Here is a 7,423-nt window from a genome sequence, read left to right as displayed (position 1 = left end):
GATTCTCCCGCCTCAGCCTCCCGAGTAGCTGGTATTACAGGCACCCAGCAGCACGCCCCAATAATTTTTGTATTTTTAGTAGAGACAGGGTTTCACCACATTGGCCAGGCTGGTCTCAAACTCCTGACCTCAAGTGATCCACCCACCTTGGCCTTCCAAAGTGGTGGGATTACAAGCACGAGCCACCGCGCCTGGCCTTGCTGTATTACTTTCAAAATGGCAAAACCTGCAATTCCTTTTGCATTAACCTAATGTATTGGATACCTGTGTTTTGCTCTATATGATCACTGATTATTAATTGTTTTGATAATTTTTCAAAACTCATTTTCTACTCTTTAGTCTACAGCAAGCACACTGTCAAGTCTATGTTGGGATTGTCTTTGTGTACCTAAAGTGAACTCCATGCTTTTCCTTAGGAACAATTTAATTTGCTGTGTGGAGAAAGTGGCCTCTGGCTCTCTAAGAGTTAACTGATCTGGCTCTATCTGATCTATCTGTGAATTTCTATAAATACTTTACAGGTATGTGAACAAACCAGTGTCAGATAGTAAAGGAATTTGGTAGCCATTCCAGCAATCTACTTTACGTGGCAATCGGTGAGGATGTTATCTTAGCTGCCTTTTTTTTTTTTGACAGGGTCTCGCTCTGTCACCCTAGCTGAAGTACAGTGGTGTAATTTCGGCTCACTGCAGCCTCAACCTCCTGGGGTCAAACAATCCTCCCACTTCAGCCTTCCTAGTAGCTGGGACTACAGGTGTGTACCACCACACTTGGCTAATTTTTGTGTTTTTTGTAGAGATGGGGTGTTGCTATGTTGTCCAGGCTGGGCTTTTTCTTTTTTCTTCTTCTTCTTTTTTTTGTTTGGAGACAGAGTCTCACTCTGTCACCCAGGCTGGAGTGCAGTGGCATAATCTCAGCTCAATACAACCTCAGCCTCCCCGGTTCAAGCAATTCTCCTGCTTCAGCATCCCAAGTAGCTGGGATTACAGCCACGCACAACCATGCCTGGATAATTTTTGTTATTTTTAGTAGAGACGGGGTTTCACCATGTTGTCCAGGCTGCTCTCAAACTCCTGACCTCAGGTGATCCACCCACCTGAGTGGAAGGATCCCAAAGTGCTAGGATTACAGGCATGAGCCACTACACCCGGCTCCAGGTCGGTCTTGAACTCCCAAGCTCAAGCGATCCTCCTGCCTTGGCCTCTCAAAGTGCTGGGATTATAGGCGTGAACCCCGGTGTTCAGCCTTAGCTGTCTGTTTACTACCATCCCCAGCCTCTGCTTATCAGTCGTGAGTTTCCTCTGTGCCTTTCTAACTCTCTTTCTCTGTGTTTTCTGCCAGCTCCTTTATATTACCCACCAGAAGGATGAAAGCGATTGATTCTACCAGAAGCTATTGAGAAATGTATGTGGCTTTTAGTAGTCGTGATGATGATGATGATGATGATGACAATTGTTTTGGCATTTTCAGATTTCAGAAGCAAATTGCTGCCTCCTGGGCACTCTACTCATGACCAGTTAACTTTAAAGTGGTCCTGTTTGCTTTGTGGTGGTCGGGGCTGGCTTAGCAAAAATTACAAAGGGATAAAAAGCTAAATTTAGTAAGTCTATCTCTACTATGCTGTGTCTAATCTTCTTGTGCTGGTTTCCTAGAGTGCCCTCTGCTGGGCCCAACCAGGTCTTCTGACTCCCATGAAACCCATGCCTCAACTGTCATCAAAAACTTATTATTTTATGTCACATGCCATCAGAATCCTAGCATTTGCTTTCCAGATTGACAATGAACCCAGGTAAACTAATTCATGTTAATGTGTGAATGCGTTTTATCGTATAAATGGGAAAAAACCCAATGCCCCTCTCAGGTCATTTAAGTGTACATTTCCACAATGACTTTATGGATGTACTACTTCTACTTAGTATCTAACTCTGGTGACTAATGGTGAGAATGGAAGCCAGGAATCTGGGGAAGGCTATGCTCTGGGAAATCAAAGGGAAATATATTTTCCGACAGAACCTTGTGGCTCCCCTCAAATTACACTGTGTGGGCAGCTGTCTACTCAAGCTATCTGTATGGCCAAGCCCCATGGAGGTAATTTTCACCCTGTCAGCTAGAAAAGAATGAACATAATTGTTTACTTTTAAGTTTTTATGAAGAATGCCTTGAGCTCTTTAGATTGTGTTATCTAAGTCTTAATAGTAAGGAAGTATATGCCATTGTTTTGGGGATTAATTTATCCATAAAGATGTGTATAGGTTGTACAGTCATTGGCTTGACCTCTGCTGCCCTGTGTACTTTCTAGTCTACTGAAATCAGTTGGGCAATTCTTGTCTGTAAGCACGTTTCCCAAGAACTGGTTAGAGCCAGTCTTCATAGGAGGAACCTATTATGAAACCAGCTCCGAGGATATTTACTTTGCTCAAGATCTACTGAATGCTACGCTTAGTTGAAAATGAAATTGCTTTCTTTTGGCTCTGACCCAGCCCCTTGAAAACGAGAGACCTTGGGATTCAGTTAGAATGAGATAGAAACGGGAGATGATATGCCGGACCTGATTGACATTTTTCTGTCAATCAGGCTCAGCGACAAGCTTTTCTTATTGTTTAAACTAGTATTTGCATAGTTGTTGAATGTGTGTGTTTCAAGAAGATCAGCTAAACTGATAACATATTATCAAGTAAATAAGGCACCCAAGATTGGGAACTTGGAGGACATAGCACACATTTTTTGAAGGCCCACCTTTTTTCTTAAAATGTAATGTGAAATTTGTATCTTTCTATTTAACATATCCAGGTCTTATTTAAGACAAAGATAACTCATATAGTTGCTTTCCAGTTAAGTTATTTAATCATCTAAATCCTCAAGTTAAATAAATGCTCCAGTGAGAAACATTGTCTTATGTCTCCTGATCTAAAATTATGCCTCCCCGGGAATGTATGTATCCAAATTTGAGAAGCACAAGCTCCGAGAAATAGTGAAGGAGAGAATCCAGTCAGAGAAAAATGATTGTGTACTGATGGTCAATCTGTAGATAAGGAGGACTAGTGTAAGTTTTGTTGTAGATGACTTTCATAGGAGAGTGGCAGTGGCATTTGATGTTGAGACCTAGTACATAGTTGTACTGAGATAAAGATGTTAGGATTATCTAGATAGAGCCAGAAATGAAAAGAAAATAACCTCAGAATATGGAATCATCAGGATGGCTGTGAAAAAGGCAGAAATGTGATAAACACTAATGCAGACTTCTTGGGCTCCTTACACACTTATAGGAATTGTGGATGCACAAAGTAAATGGTATGGCATGTAAATAAAGAAGAAAATTCTGCATATTACTTTTGGCATAATAGCAACTTGTTTCTACTTTGTAAAATTCAAAAATAAATATCCTTTTAATCTAGAGAATGCTATATACTTTTCATAACTAGTGTCTTACATTTATTATCTATAATAAATATTATCTGTGATAATTATCTACAATAAATATCTAAAATAGTTATTTATAAAATAATATATAATCTATAATTATACAATATATAATTATTTATAGTATACTTATTATATTGAATAAATATTATCTATTAATATAATATCTATAATTATTACTTCAAAAGTTTATTTAAAACTCAGAGTAAGTTTTCCAATGCAATCTTCTTAGCACTGAGATTTTCAAACCAGTCCCCAGAGTGTATTTAACACACAAGGCCTCTGGAAGAGGTCTAGAGTAAGGGACTTAAGTATTTACATTTTTAGTAAACACACTTTGATGCAAGTGACCTGGACAACACCGTTAGAAACAGTATGGTAAGAGGTTGAAGACTCTTGGGATAAGGGCTGGAGACTAAGGACACCACTTGAGAGCCTGGGACAGGGTTGCAAAGGGTTGTAGAACTATAGGAAGCTGCTTGTTTAGTCCATAATTCCCCTTTCTGCTACTTGGTATCTCTCCCAACTCCCCAACAAAAGTAGACACCTTGGCAGTTAGATGGAACCAACTGACCAGATCTCATGGAACCATGGTAGACACGTGACCTAGGCTAGGCCAACTAAATATTTCAACTTGAGAGTTTGGACCTGGGACAGGAATACCAGTTAACTACTCATTGTTTGAAATGAAGAGATTCCCCGGAGCTACAGGAAGCCAGGCCTCTCTTGTGAATGGACCGGCAGAGAACAGCACACATAGAGGAAGAAGGAAAAACACACAGGGAGAAGAGATGAGGAACCATGGGTTGGAGATGGGGAGGGAGAGGGAGAAGGAGTAGAGAAGGGAGGGAGAAATAGAGAAAACCAGCAAGAAAGCCAGAGGGAAAGAATTTTCCCTAGAGCTTATCAATTTGCTGCTGTAGATGCTAGTTCCTCCTGTGGTCTGAGTGTGTTTTCTATAAGATATTTTTTTATCTGTCCAATAAACCCTTCTGTCTCGCTCAAGCTAATTTAAATGTGTTCTTGGGTGAGAGGACAACCAGGAATTAAGGAGAAGCACAGCTATAATGAGCTGTGTCTTATTCTTGTGACTGCTTCCTCCCTCCAATCTTTCTCCATTCTCTCTTCCCCTTTCTACCCGAATTTCCTCAACCAAGATTGTTAGGGGAATGAAAAAATGATTTTTCTTCTCTCCAATTCCTTGATCCTTTTCCTTTTTTGTGTTTAACTCCTTCCTCTTCTTCCTTGCAAAGAGGAAGAGAGCTCCTTTCCTTTTGTTATTTTAAAATTATTATTATTAATTAGTCAATTTTAAAAATTAGACATCTATTGACTAGGCTGATCTCGAACTCCTGGCCTCAAGTGATCCTCCCATCTCGGCCTCCCAAAGTCCTAGGATTACAGGCATGAGCCACTGTGCCTGACCCCTCCTTTCCTTTTCCCATCCTTGCTTCTCTCTAAGTGTTATTCATCTCTAGCCTAAATAAGAATTAGTGGCTGCAATGTGGAGGGAAGAGGAGGGAATTTCCAGGACCACTTGGTCCCATGTAAGAAAGAGATTGCTCATATTAAAATGTAACACAGGGAGTATATTTATTTAAAGTAGCCCATTTAACAAATGCCCAGTGAACTTAACCTTATGTAATGTTTTACGTGATGGAACACTTCTCTGGTTGGATCAGTTTCAGTTGTGCTAATTGGGCCTTTTCTTTTTTTTTTGACAGAGAGAGTTTCACTGTCACCCAGGCTGGAGTGCAGTGGCATCATCTCTGCTCACCCCATCAGCACTTCCTGGGTTCAAGCCATTCTCGTGCCTCAGCTTCCCAAATAGCTGGGATTACAGGGGTGCACCACCATGCCTGGTTAATTTTTGTATTTTTAGTAAAGATGGAGTTTTGCCATGTTGTTCAGGCTGGTCTCAAACTCCTGGCCTCAAGTGATCTACCCATTTGAACCTCCCAAAGTGCTGGGATTACAGATGTGAGCCTCCACGCCCGGCCCTAACTGGGCCTTTAAAAATTAGATGCTCTTTATTGATCTGAAAGAAAAGAATTTCAGGTGAAGAATAAAGGTCTAAATCTGTGATCAACTTGAAATATAATAGTCATTATATAAAAGTTACATCCTTATATCATAAAAATATTTTATGTTGAAAGGGCTAAGCTAAAAATGCCCCAATTTAGACTTCGGTGATGATGATGATGATGATGATGATGATTTGAGACAAAGTCTTGCTCTATCGCTCAGGCTCCCAGACTGGAAGGCAATGGTGTGATCTCTACTCACTGCCCCCTCCACCCCCCGGGTTCAAGCGATTCTCCTGCCTCAGCTTCCTGAGTGGCTGGGATTACAGGCTCCTGCCACCACACCTGGCTAATATTTGTATTTTCAGTAGACATGGGGTTTCACCATGTTGGTCAGGCTGGTCTCAAACTCCTAACCTCGTGATCTGCCCACCTCAGCCTCCCAAAGTGCTGGGATTAAAGGCGAGAGCCACTGCACCTAGCTGGCATGGCTTATTTTCATGAAGACATGGATTGAGTTGTCATAAATCACCAGATCAAGGCAGACAACATATTTGCCTTAAATGAACCTGTAGTGAGTTTTCCTTCTTGCATTTGTATGAAGTTGGGAGAGATGTAGCTTAGTGTGTATGGATGGACAGAAGAAAACTTTGATTCGCGTTCAGCTCTGCTGCTCACTTGGCTAGCTACTGGAATTTCAATAAATCACAATTTCTCTGGGACTAAATTTTCTTACTTTTATAAAATATTTCTTACTTTCTTCAAACAAAGCTACAATATGTACATTAGATGAAAGGAGAGTGCCCTGATTGGGTTGGTCTGCAGGTGGGCCAACTGGCCAGAATTTCTTTCTTTCCAATTTCCTCCCCATTGTCCCACTACTCTACTCACCCACCCCACCTGCCTCTACCCTTCTGGACTTGAATGAACTCTCAGGGCTTTCCTGAGCACCCCTGTCAATTCTTAGACTGAACAATTCCCACAATTGTTTCAAGCTCATTAATTTGATGCTTCTATGAAGTTTTTGAGGAAAACTCTAAAGAAAATGAGAAAATACATCGTTTGCTCCAATTAACGTTTTTGAGGGCTCTCTGATGACTATATTTATGATTCAAGGGGAAGATAAGGTGAGAGATCAGATGACTATTGAAGCCACCATTTTAATTGCTAGAAATCACTTTGTATATGTGTTTGTTAAAGCAAGAAGATCCCTCATGTCCCACATGTCTGGATTTGCATTTTGATGGAACTTCAGGGAAAAGGAATGTGCTCATAATGAACAGTTGAAATTGACTTTTCAGTCAAAGCAAAGTACTGTAACTGGGGTTACAAATACGCCTCTTCTTCTAAGAGCTATCAGTTACGAAAGTAAATTCTTAGTATTACTGTTGTTTTACATGGGGCCTGTGCCTCAGATGCCATGGCTGCCTTCCATCCCATCCTTCCTCTTCAGTCAGAATGCTGCCCTTTGGCAGAAAAAAGTCGAATTTGGATGACAAGATTCTTTTTAAACTTTACCGCAAAGTAAGGACAAACAGGGAGGCTAACACATCTGAGCTTCATAAATCCCCTCTCTGTAGGTGGAGTTCTGTCCCTTAAAAATTCACATGCTGGAGTCCTAATCCATAGCATTTCAGAATGTGACCTTTTTTGGAAATAGGGTTGTTGCAGATGTAATTGGCTAAAATGAGGACGTACTGGAGTAGAGTGGGCCTGGATCCAATATGACTGATGTCCTTATAAAGGGGAAAATTTGGATACAGATATGCACATAGGGGGAATGCCATACGAACATGAAGGCAGAGATTGGGGTGATATTGCAGAAGCCAAGGAACACCAAAGACTGCCAGAAAACCATCAGAAGCTAGGGGAGAGGCATGGGACAGATTCTCCCTCACAGCCGTCAGAAGGAACCAATCCTGCTGACACCTTGATCTTGGACTTCCAGCCTCTGGAACTGTGGGACAATGAATCTCTCC

The sequence above is a fragment of the Colobus angolensis genome, unplaced genomic scaffold, assembly GCF_000951035.1.
Source record: "Colobus angolensis palliatus isolate OR3802 unplaced genomic scaffold, Cang.pa_1.0 Scaffold23, whole genome shotgun sequence".
Classification (NCBI taxonomy): domain Eukaryota; kingdom Metazoa; phylum Chordata; class Mammalia; order Primates; family Cercopithecidae; genus Colobus; species Colobus angolensis.
The sequence above is the reverse complement of the archived record's forward strand: the minus strand, read 5'-3'. Positions refer to the sequence as shown.